The sequence below is a fragment of the Diceros bicornis genome, chromosome 29 (assembly GCF_020826845.1).
Source record: "Diceros bicornis minor isolate mBicDic1 chromosome 29, mDicBic1.mat.cur, whole genome shotgun sequence".
Classification (NCBI taxonomy): Eukaryota; Metazoa; Chordata; class Mammalia; order Perissodactyla; family Rhinocerotidae; genus Diceros; species Diceros bicornis.
Window position 1 is genome coordinate 32,616,590 of NC_080768.1, and position 12,180 is coordinate 32,628,769.

The 12,180-nt window shown below is 38.9% G+C and overlaps 1 protein-coding gene across 6 annotated transcripts in view; it reads left to right on the top strand.

Moving 5' to 3' along the window:
• Window positions 1-12,180, top strand: part of UNC5D (unc-5 netrin receptor D) — a 520,162-nt gene that overhangs the window by 298,815 nt on the left and 209,167 nt on the right. The gene's annotated exons all lie outside the window — the stretch shown is intronic.

Below are 12,180 nucleotides of genomic sequence, written 5' to 3' on the forward strand. Positions count from 1 at the left end.
TTTTAATTACTGCGTAATGACAGAGCCTAAATTAGATTCCCACATTTGAATGGGATCTCCAGTGTGAAAGAATTTCAGGACCTTCTTTATTAGTTTCGCTAATTTGGCTGATGAGTGGTGATGATGAGAATAATGATCATAGGAGCTAATGTTTATTGAGCACTTACTGTATACTAGGGCTTATCTAAGCATTTGACAGACATTATCTTACTGTCTTTACAACAGCCCTCTGGGGTAAATAATGCTAGAATTGCCTTCTCATAGATAAGGAAACTGAGGCTCAAAGAGATTACATAAATTATGGGATTGTGCTGGATCTCAAAGCAAGATCATTTGACTCAAAACTTTTGAAATTTGTAACTTTTTATAGTTTAGTGTATAACAGAAACAGAATATGCTTTTGAACTTTCGCTCTTCAGACTACCTGAAAATTTAGCCTAATCCTGAATCCAATCTGGTCTCACCCTAGATTATTGATTTTATAAATTCAGACTCACTCACTAGATAGCAGATTTTCAATGCCAAAAAGCCTGAGTATAATTAGGAAGTTTCAAGTCAGCCTAATTTGTTAACTATATACCAATGCTATTCAATACAGTAGGCTAGGCCTTTCAGAGTATTCAAATAAGGATAAGATGCAGACACTGATCTCTAAGGCTTTACACCTACTGATAGATATAAGACCCATATACCCATAAGTGCAGCGCAAATGAAGTTACGATCAATGTCTGAAGAGAAGTAGATGGTGCTATGGAGGATTAAAAGAAAAAGGAAAGATCTCTTCTAACCAGGACTATCAGGAAAGGTTGGAAGCAATAGCATTTGAAAGGGACATTGAAGAATATGTAATTCAAATAGGCATAATTGATGCTACATTGTATGGGGGAGAGAGGAGTCTCAGTGGTCTGAAGGTCAACACTAGCAAATGAAGGAAAGCTTAGTGTATGTTCAGCAAGAAGTTTGGTTTGGTCGAAGTATAAAATTGATGTAGGAGAATAGCAGCTGATAGCCTGAAAACTTGGTTCAATCTCTGGCATGAAAGGCCTCAAATACCAGAGTGAGGAATTCTTTACTTAATTTTATGGATGTTTTGCTGGTGGTGAGGATTGGTTATATTGACATATGGGAATGCTATGGCTGGAGCTCTGCTCCAAGCACAAGTGCTTGGAAGGGTAAAGAGAAACAAGAATGGGGGAAGTTAGGAGACTTGGATAATTCACTTGAGAGAAAGTAAGGTCTGCTTCTAGAGTGGTAGCCACAGAAAAAAGAACTAGATATCTGGTCTGAGAAGCACTTGAACAAATCAGACTTAATAACAGATTGAATGAATGAATGAATGAATGAAGAAGATGGAGGAATAAAAATGTCTTAACAGGAGCAGAAAAGTAATGAGATTAGTATAAATAATTACATTAGCAAGGAGAAAGGCCTGAGATGCTTGTTTGGACAATCTGAATTTGAAATACATATGGGATATAACAAAGAGATGTAGATCTGGATCTTGGTAGAGTTCAGAGATAGAAAAGTAGATTTGGTAATCATCAATAAGAATGAAGCCATGGAGACAGAGAATGGGTAACATGAAAAGAAAATAGATCTAGGGACATACCTCCCAGGATTCAGGAAGAGGAATGTCAGCAGCCAACAAAGAAGTAAGCAGAGTATGCTGTGTTCCAAAGCAAAAGCAGAAAATAATTTCAAAAAGATCATCAGGTGATGCTGTCTCTGCCTATAACTCAGTAAAGAAGACAAAGAACAAAACATATATAAAAAGTGCTAAACGTTATACAGTTCTGAACTAATTTGGGATTGCAGTATAAATGCATAACTTCAAAAGGTAGAAAAACAACTAAACCTTATCACAATTCCCCATTCGTTCCAGTTTGGAACTAGTATGAGGAAGGAAAAAATAAATGTACCTTCTTTGGAGATGTTGTTCTTTAGACCAAAAGCACACTTAGAATTCGGGAACCTAATGTGAGAACTGGAAGGGATCTTAATGACAACCTAACAGCCCTATTTTACACATTAAAAATCTTAACTTCCGAGAGATACAACTAGTTCCTGGCATAGCTATTTCTAGAACCCAAGTCTCCTGATTTCCACTTCAGATATATTGTCTTGATACTATAAGCCACCTTTACATACAGATTCCTATGCTCTCTTTCCCAATCAAAGACACATCCCCTTACTAACATAGAGATGGATTTCAGCACATGGCTCATCATTTTCCATCATGAGTTTGTTTAGTGTTTCGATTTCCCAAGTATATAATCCTATAGTCATTCCATTGGAATTTCTTATTCCTGATCATTTCTACCATCTCTGTAAAGGCCAATCCCTTATTCTATGTTGTATTTCTGGCACTGTTAAACAAAAGTTTGTAACAACCAAAGATACAGAGACATATCCAGGATTCGAGGTATAATTTCCATCTTGAAAGAAGGATTTGACATAATCAAGGCAAAAGAAGAGGACAAATAGAATCTTGGTGTCAGAAAGGTTTCTGCTTTTGTGCTCCCAAGGTTGAGATCTTAGATAGATCTAGGTTGGGAGAGATTGAGTCACAAACGATAGCTGTCTCACTTATCTTGGTGTGAAAACTTCAAAAGAAGACTCTGAAATTTAGGAGAGGACAACAAGGGAACAGCATTTATCGTAGGAGCAAAAGCCTATAAAACAATGGTAGAATATGAAAGATTTATGTACCTTATACTCAATTAGTCCAACTGAAAAGGACTCATACCAGTGGCTCAGTGGGGCTATATGTTTTATCCTCAGATGTTTCTGTCCTAGATTTTGCCCAGTAATGAACTCAAAATAGCAGAATTCCATTGGGCAAACTGCTCCAAATGAAAAATAGGAAGAACATTGAAAATGATTAGTTATTTTTTATACCGCTGCTAGAAAATTCTATATCCGTTCTCATTTAAAGACCTTTTGATAAGTAATGCAAGCCAGTTTAACACTTCACCCTCTAGTAATTTCACAACATTCTGTTTTGCTGTTGTTTCCCCCTTTTAATTCTCCTAGTATTGCTAGGCAACTCCACGTCTTGCAGATAGCAGTGTTGATTACATTCTCTGCCTCCATGTAAAAGTCTGTCCTCTCCACTTCTTTAAGAAAGACCGAAAAAAGTCACAAATTTCTAAGGAATTGGGAAGAACAAAAATTCATAAGTGAAAAAATCTGAAGAAATTATATACCACTTTTTACAAAAAGCCTATTGAGAAAGAATTTAAATTTTAACAGCTACCTTTTTGAAAAGAATTTAAGAAGCACAACCTTTTCTTCCAAGTCATTTTGATTGAATCAATAGGAAAGAAATGTCTCTCCCTAAACAGTTTTCTTCTGTGTAGTTAATGAAAATTGCTGTCTGCCACACACTGCAATTATGTTTCCTAAGGTTGGTATTAACAGTGGAATAGTGGAAACTGGAGAAAGATGAGTGGAGATATTATACCAAAACCAATACATGCATGCAATTAAGGTTGGAAACAAAATGGCCTCAGGCGTTCAAAAATAGATGCATCACTTCCCTCGAGTTCTTCTATGTCGAGCTTGAGCACAGGGCTTGACTACCTTTACAGACTTAATGGCTTTTGATTGGGTCGTAAAATAATTCCTCCTAGTCCAATAGGAGTGAATGACGCCGAGAGGCCAAGGGCAGTGGGACCACATTTGACAACAGGTAGAGGATTGTCTGTGTTCTTTTAAGAAGTTGGAAGTAGCTGCTTATATATCTTTGGCTAACGTAGTCTCCATTTCTAAAATCCCAGAGAATTTTGATATTCTTTTTACTTACAGGTTTTCTTTCTTCACCGAACTAATGGGAAATGCATAGGACCTGGGAGAGTTTGGAGTAGACACAGAATGTTTTGTATTTCCAAATTGGAAGCAATAAGTCCTTTCAGTTGTTAAAGGCTGCAAACTGCCTTTGGTCTTTCTGGTAATTTGGCCCTGTCATCTAACAAACAGTTCAAATAAGAAGAAAAAGGATTGTATGTTTTCATGCAGTTTAGCTTGGAAAACCCAGAGCTAGAGTTCTTTCCTGCAAAAAGCACAATTTATTTGACATGAGTTACTGTGTTTGCACAGACATGGCTATACCTCTTAGTAATGTACACTTTCAGTTCTCTGCACAAGCCAAGGGATCCTCTTTCATTTGTTCTGCCTCATTTCATCTGGAAATATGGGAACTCTTCTTCCTTGTGATTTTCCTCTGTTAACATCTGGAGTTGAGAAGTAACCCCAACCCAGGAGTCATGTCCCTGAGAAAGGGTGGAATGTTCAGTAACACAGAAATTAAGAGCTTTAATATAACAAATAGGCAGAAATACTCATACACACATGCACACACGCATACAGAAAAACAATAACAACCAGGAAAACCCATCCTTGGCAATCAAGATAATGTAGCCTGTGGGAAGCTTGAGTTGTCAATAAGCTAAACCACTTCTTTATTGTTCAATAAAAACAGGAGTTCCTTTAACAATGCTCTATGGCTCTTATCTTATTCCACCTTGGAGATACAGAACTCTAGTGAGTAAAATAATGCATATTCTAATGTGTTATGGGAAAAGTCTCAACTCTGGTAAACTAATATTTTTCTTCTTAAAGAATATCATTTCAGAGATTTCATTGTGTGTGATTTCCTTTTTAAACAACTAGAGTCACTCTCTGGGGATAAAAGGTTAATGGATTGTGTTGAGAAAAGGGAGAAGTGTAGAAATAAAAATGTATTAAATCTTTAAAGTTTATATCTAACAACTTTACTGTGCTGGTGATGGGGATTTGAATTACAGTATCTTCCCGAAAACCATTAATTTGAAGCTCCCTTCAATGATTCACAAATCACCAAGGTACATTTGGGAAGTGTATATTTTAGACCACATAACACAGAAATAATTAATCTCTCCAGTGTTCCATTGACAGTTTGTGGGTTTAAAACTCACTTTTATAGAAACATTCTCCCCTCCCACCCCCCAATTTCATCTTGTTCATCACTCTGCTTCTCAGAGAGGAGTGACATATTCTTAAAAGGTTTTCAGGAAAATATTTTGAATTCCTTCTATAAACTTGTGGCAGAGTATGAAGGCCTTGTCTCTTGTGTCTAATAGAACCTTTCCTACAAAAAGTTGGAGACCGTTTATTCTCATTTCACCCTTAGCAGAGATAGAAAGCAACTGACCATTTTATGTAATTTAATAACAATTCCTGATATGAAACAGAGATTTGTTCTAACCCCTAAATTCTTAAGTAATATCTTTGGATTTTTCAGTCTTTTCTGTTCATACAACATTCAGAAGTGTGTTTCTTTATTTGAAGTGGGAATTCTAAGGATCTAAAAAAACTGAAGATAGTCTAGTGGTGAAGGGCACGGGTATTAGTGTTAGATGGTAGCGTGTTTGAAATCTGGCTCTCCACTTGCAAACTCTTTCAGGTAGATATGTTTCTTGGCTTCCTGTCACCTCAGTTTCCCCATGTGTAAAATAACAGTAATTATATCTACCACATAGAACTGTTGTGAGGGTTATAGAACCTAATACACGTGACATGCTTAGATCAAGGTCTGGTGTATAGCAAATAATCAAGGTTAGCCTTCAAAATGATAAATATAAAATTGCTAATTTTTTCTAAATGGGGCAAGTGGCTGGTGATGCCTCAAAAAACACATAGAAAATTATGAACTTTTACAATTCCAAAAATATGAAAGGGCTAATATTATTAACAGGTAAATAATTCTTTCGTGAGATAGCATTTTACTTGCCTGTGATTCACTCATGCGGTTTACATGTAGTCTTTGTCTTGTTCTTAGAGCCAATGGTAGCGCTGTGGGAGACAAAAGTTGTCCGACACATGCCCAACTTCAGGGCATAACCTACTAATGGGAGGTAGTTTTAGTGACTGCAGGAATGGAAAGTCATTGATTGGTGCAGCCAGGTTGGAAATCATGACTGTGTTTCCCACCAAGTTGTGAGTATGCTGTCTGAGTGAGTCATTCCTGGCGTGCTATCCTCTACATAACTCTACCGTGTCCACTTCTGCCTCTGAAGTTTCCCCTCCCTCTGTGATCAGACAACACTACCAAGCTAATTTGCTTTCCTCTGCCAGACACCTCTGTGCTGATTAATCCTAATCTCTGGTGTGGAAGAAACTGGAGAGCTTGGGTGTGTTCTTAGTTTCTGTACTTAAGACTGAATCTGTGGTGCTTCTGAGGAATACATGGAGTGGTGGTTATCCAGGGAAACTAAAGAGTATTCATCAGGCATCGTGCACATTAAAGGGTGACTTTTTTTTTTTTATATCAAAATACATTTTAATCTTGTTGCTAGGATGAAGTGGCAAAAGACATTTAGCCCTAATTAAGCATCTGCTAGTAAAATGAAATACGGTTCTACCTTTTAATTATCTACATTTAATTTACTATTTTCAGGAGCATATTGGCCTGAAGACATCTAAGCTCCCTCAAGAAATAGAGGCACAGTTCCATGAAAATGCCTCCCTATACCTGAGAGTTTTGAAACTTCAAATATGTGTCAGACTCGTGAGTCCTTACCAGATCCTTACCCTAGACACCAAGCTAAATATTGGGTGAGGACAGCCTTCAAGTCCTAGGTAGAATGGCACCCACCCCAGGAAGCTTTTGCTGATGCTATGGAGAGGTTAGAAGCCCTCGTGTGTGAAATTGGAGCAGTCTGCACTTCTTCTGTCATAGCAATTGTCACACTGCATTGTTGGGCTGGGTTGAACTGTCTCTAGCCTATAAGCTCCTTGAGGGCAGGAATCTTGATCATCTACTTTGTGACAGTATCCTCAACACCAGGCACAGTGGCAGGCACATATGAGGCACTCAGTAAATTTTTTTCAGATAATATATGCTGCAAACCATATGACATCTTTGATCTATTTCCTATGGTATGGGACCTGCAGCAAAATAGTAATAAAAATAGAAATAATAATAACATAATGTTAAGATGAAATAAGATAATGCATGTGATGGCATAAATAAAATAAAGGGCCATACGGATGCTATAATAATTAATCAATAATGATAATAACAATATGTTATTCAAAATATGGGGAAACTTTTCATTATTCAGACACATTTTCTAGGCTCCAACCCTGGACTAGTAAGAGACAAGTGAAAAACATTCCCTTCTATAAGTGGTCGACTCACTTCTGTCTTCTCAGGAGACAGTGGAGTAAGAAGGGACTATCTCAGAGCTAAATCCAGGCATCAGAGGGACTGCGATACCTACGGAGAAGATGGTCCATTAGAGAAGGCTCTTAAATATGAGACAGTTGCTTTTCATGGGGAGTTTCATTTTTTTTCTCTTCCAGAGAATTGAGCAAGGCCTTATGCTACTCATGAAGTTGTATTGGACTCGTTCTCTGGAGCTTTGTCTGTGGAAAGCTATATAATCACTCTTTTGGTTAATCCCCAGATGTGAAACATTACATTGTGGAAAACCAGGCATGGAGTAGGGGAGACACCGGGCTAAAATGGCCCAGGGAAATGTGCACAGAGACAAGGAAGAGAAAACAACTCACCAAAACCTAGTTTGCTAGTCTCTTATTGCCTCACGTGGAAGGGTTTGGGATGTGAAAAACACCTTAAAGGAGGAAGAAGGATTCCCAATTTCCTTCTTGAATCCAGCTGTTTGGTTAAGTAAGCTAAGCATCCCACTACAGAGAACTTCCACACAATTGAAGAACATAAAGCTGTGAGGGTGGTAAACATCAGAGAACTGTGTCAAATTCCTCCCCAACTGCCCATCACTGGGTGTATCTGAGAACTGGTTGGCAATAAGAACCATGGCAGGATGCTACTGATGGGCTTGGGGGAAGTGTGATAATGAGCAGTAGGTAAAAGGCGGGGACAGCTGTTAATAGGCACTAGGCTGCAGTTGGCATGGTGCTGAATGTTAAATACTATTCCAGAATTCTTTCTCGTCTATAGAACAAGTTAGGACTAAGACTAGAGCCCTTTTATTAAAAGTTGACCAGAAATAGATGATTTTCATTCTTTTTCTGTCTCCATTTCTTTTCTCCTGCCTTCTCTATTTCTCTTCTTTGTACAGTGAAGCACACACCTTCAATTAGTCTGAAAATTTTCGAACTTTTAGTCTCCCAGCATGATTAGACCTGCTAAGAGTAACTAGTGTTTTCTATCTGATAAATAAAGGGATTACAGCAATAACTGCTGTCAGCATTTTTCTCATTTAAACAAATAAAGCTGACAAATGATGAAGTTCTGTGCTGCTCTGTTATGCTTAGTACACGCAGAGCAATTATTCATTTGCTGCCAACATTAGTCTACCTACAACTAAACCATCTAACAGTGTAGAAAGCTTATTAGCATATCAGTCCCATAGTCATATTTTTATATTCTGTAAGACTCTGCTCCATAACAAAGGCTGATGGTTATAATGTGTACAATAATTTAAAGGGTTGGACTTTTCCATGCTTATTAGAATTACACAAGTTATCAGGTACAATGCTACTCTTATTTATGAGATGCCATCTTCAATTTGCCTGTGATTTTTGCTCCCCTGTAGCATTTCCTATGAACAAGTTAGCCGCCATCTTGAGATGTAGACGTAGATGGTTATTTCTGTAACACTACTGGATGAACTTCAGTGGAGTGGGGGATGGAGGTTTCCTTAAATAGAGCTGCTTTCCGTGGATATTTCTTATGTGTGGATATATATGTTTTTATATACACACACACATATACACACAGATGTTTACATATGTAACAACACCATATATAGAATATATATAGAAAATATGTGCATATATATGCACACATATATAGATATATATATCACTAGACAGAGCTTTAGTAAAGATTTGACAGTGAATATACTATTTTTAAAAATTTTATCTATTTAATAGAATTATTTTTTGTTATGGTAAAGTATAATAGATACAACATATTCATGATTTTCCAAAGGTTCTCCTAGATGGGATGGTGTGACCAGATTAAAGACCTCACGTTAGAAGAAGGCCTAATCCAGAGAGAAAATATACTTTCGGGGGGGATGTGGTATCACTTGTGGCCTTTTAAATAAGCCTGCCATCCTGTTGTTTCCTGAAGGGAAACTACACTGTGTTTGGAAATAGTTGGTTTGGGTTCGTTTTGCTTCTCCAGTCCCATGGAGAGACTCTGCGAAGGACTTGTAACTGAGCCATCCTAATGTTGAAATCGTGACTTCAACATCTCCTCTCAACTGTGGTTAGTCTGAATGAGGGGTTTGCAAAATGTCCTGAGGAGAATGGGATGAGATCATTTTGACCTTCATGCTGGGGGTCCGTGGTCTGCTGTGTGTACTTTCCGAAACAAGTATACACTGTCTGTCCATATGTAATAACCATATTTTCTAGTTTCTGTATTTGATGATCTGACATCTTGGGGTCTTGCTGACTCCTGGAGGGACTGCTCTACCAAAGGCTGGCTAGTTCCTAGAGATAACAAACAACTTGCCTGTGAGCATGCCTTTCAAATGCAAACCAACTAATCCAGAGCCCAGACCCCAAGGACTTCTCTTGTAGAGTTCTTATAATCAGAGCCAAATTCCCCTGCCCTAACCCCAGGAGTGGGGGCCAGACAACTAGTGACTGCCGTTACATCCCAGAGCCCACTGAAATTATTCAAGCTAGCCAGTTCTAAACCTGCTTACTCTGTCTCTCCTGTTCATTCCTATGGAAACCATAACAAAGACTCTTATTCACATTGTCCCCTGCCCCTCTTTCCTACCAACCCACTCTGGTGCTTCCCTGTGTGGCCCTGTGTGGTGTGCTGTGCCTCCTGTTTCTAGGGGTTTGTGAGTGTAAACTTCTTCCTTCATGATGGTCGTTTCCGAGTCTGTGTGTCGTAGCATACTTCATTAAAACAGATCCCAAGTACCCTTGAAACACTTTTTTAAGTGCCTAGATTAGATCATAGCATGTATTGAAGTTTGGATGTGGAAACTCCCTGCTTTATAGACATAATAATCCTGAACCACATTGAAATGGTGTTTATCTTCAGTTCCAACCTAGAGGAAGCTAATAGCTTAGATATTGTTACAAGACCGAGAAAGTAAAAAAATAGAATTTTTCCCTGTTAGCTTGAACACGTTTCTGATGTTTCAAGCTTATCAAATCCTTCTTTGGTGAGACCCTGATTCCCATGTGGTGGGCATATTCTATCTTAATAGGTCTCCTGTGACGGGATTTCTGGCATATTAGTTACTCCACCCCCCACTTCTGTGTATTGATTTGGTGTTATCTCTTTCCCCTTTCACTATTTAAAGTAGGTCATCCACCATTTGCCTTTAATCAAAGAGAAAAATATAAAACCCATCCTCTTCTCTACAGCCCTCTTCATTTACTCAACCTTACTTTCTAATCCCAGTATGGGCACTGCACTCCAGTCTGCTTTCTGTCCTAATAAACCTTTTTTTTTTGAAAATCTTACTTTATTCTCCCTTTCTGTGATATTTTCTCTCTTCACTTGCCAACTCCTCCTTCTTACCATTGTCCTCCCACTCATGCTTCTTTTGTTTAAGTGCAAATAAAAACAAAAGCAGCAACAAAAACAATAAAAACACCTCTAAAGCTTCTTTCCTATTCGATGTAGGAAATAGCTTTTAGACCTCTTACATCTCCGACAGGGGAAAAGGTGTACTTCTGCACGTTGCACAAACAGGGGAAATGCGAATTATCAATTCGCAAGATGATTTTCTATATGTAGTACCTCCTACAAATTTAAAAAGTATAACTCAGATTGTACATGGTGATTTGTGTGGCCATAAAACTATGTCTCATCGCACACTATAAATAGCGTGTTATGGACTGGGTAGAAGGGAATGTTTCCCCAGCCTGACTAATCCTACACCTCCACTCTTGTTCTTTAAATCCTACCACCACTCAAGATGTAATCACGTTCCACCTCCTCCACCCAGAGCCCCTGGCTCATTTAGATTATACTGATGATTCTGTCCCCTGAATTCCTTTTGAACTTAAAGGAAAAAGTGTAGTTATGCACTTAATTTTTCTTTGAATATTCCATGTGTTAGTATTATTTCCATAGTTAAGTATAAGCACCTAAAATACGGAGACATAATTGAATTTTTGAGAGAGACTGTGATAGTGCTGGTTTTGGCGTAAGACAGATCTAGGTTTAAACCCTGCATCTTCCATTTACAGACTGTGTGACTGTGGACAAATGACTTAGTCTCTCTAAGTCATAGTTGTCTCATCTGCAAAATGGGGCTCCCGTAGCATCTACCACATTGGTGCATTGTGGAAATGTAATGAGTGAACAGGTTAAGGGCTTATCATGATGCCAGGCAATCAAGTGGAATTCAAGAAGTATTGCCTCTCTTTCTCCCACACTGCCTATCCCAGAGCAAGGCACAGCCTCGGCAAGTGTCTGCTGGACAGAGAGAGCATGCTGGCTGTAAAGGCTGCTACCGTCCTTGGGATGATTTAACTAATGTGGCTCATAAGGAGTGTGCCCTTTCATCCCTGGCACTCTGCAAGGTGACCATCCTTCCCAGAGAAAGAAAGGCTGATAGTCCTTGCTCAGAGGTTTGGAAGAAACTCACACCCCCTACCAAGAAGCACCAAGCAAATTTTCTGTTAGAAGGAGAATGCAAAGTAATAATAATAGTAATAAACCATCAAAAGCTCAAGGTCTTAGTTTTATCTATTTCACAGGAGTAGCCTCAGCCCCTCTTTCTACAAAAGCCTCTCTTTTCTACACCTCCTCCTGCCATTGCTGCAGGGCCCTTCCTGGGTTCTCCTCTCAGGGCTTTGAGACTAACTCAGCTCAGTTTCTCTGCATCCCATTTGTTGTCTGGGGCCTTTGAAGCCCAGGCTTTCGCTCTTCTTTGGATTCCCAGCCTGCTCACCCATCCCTCACATGTTGGCTGTCCCCTCTTTCTTCTATGCCGCACTGCTAGAGTGATCCCTCCCACGGCCATTCCCAGGGATAGGGGCATTTGGAACCACCTGGAACTATGTCGCTGAGGTGAGTATGTTGAAGTCTCTTTAGCTTCTAGAATCCCAGCAGTTACTTTGGTACTACCCTCCTCAAAGTAGATTTTACACCAAGAAAGACCAGCAACAAGCACTACATCAAGGCACCGTGAAAACTACTGTATTGTATTGGAGCCCCATTGGTCGGTG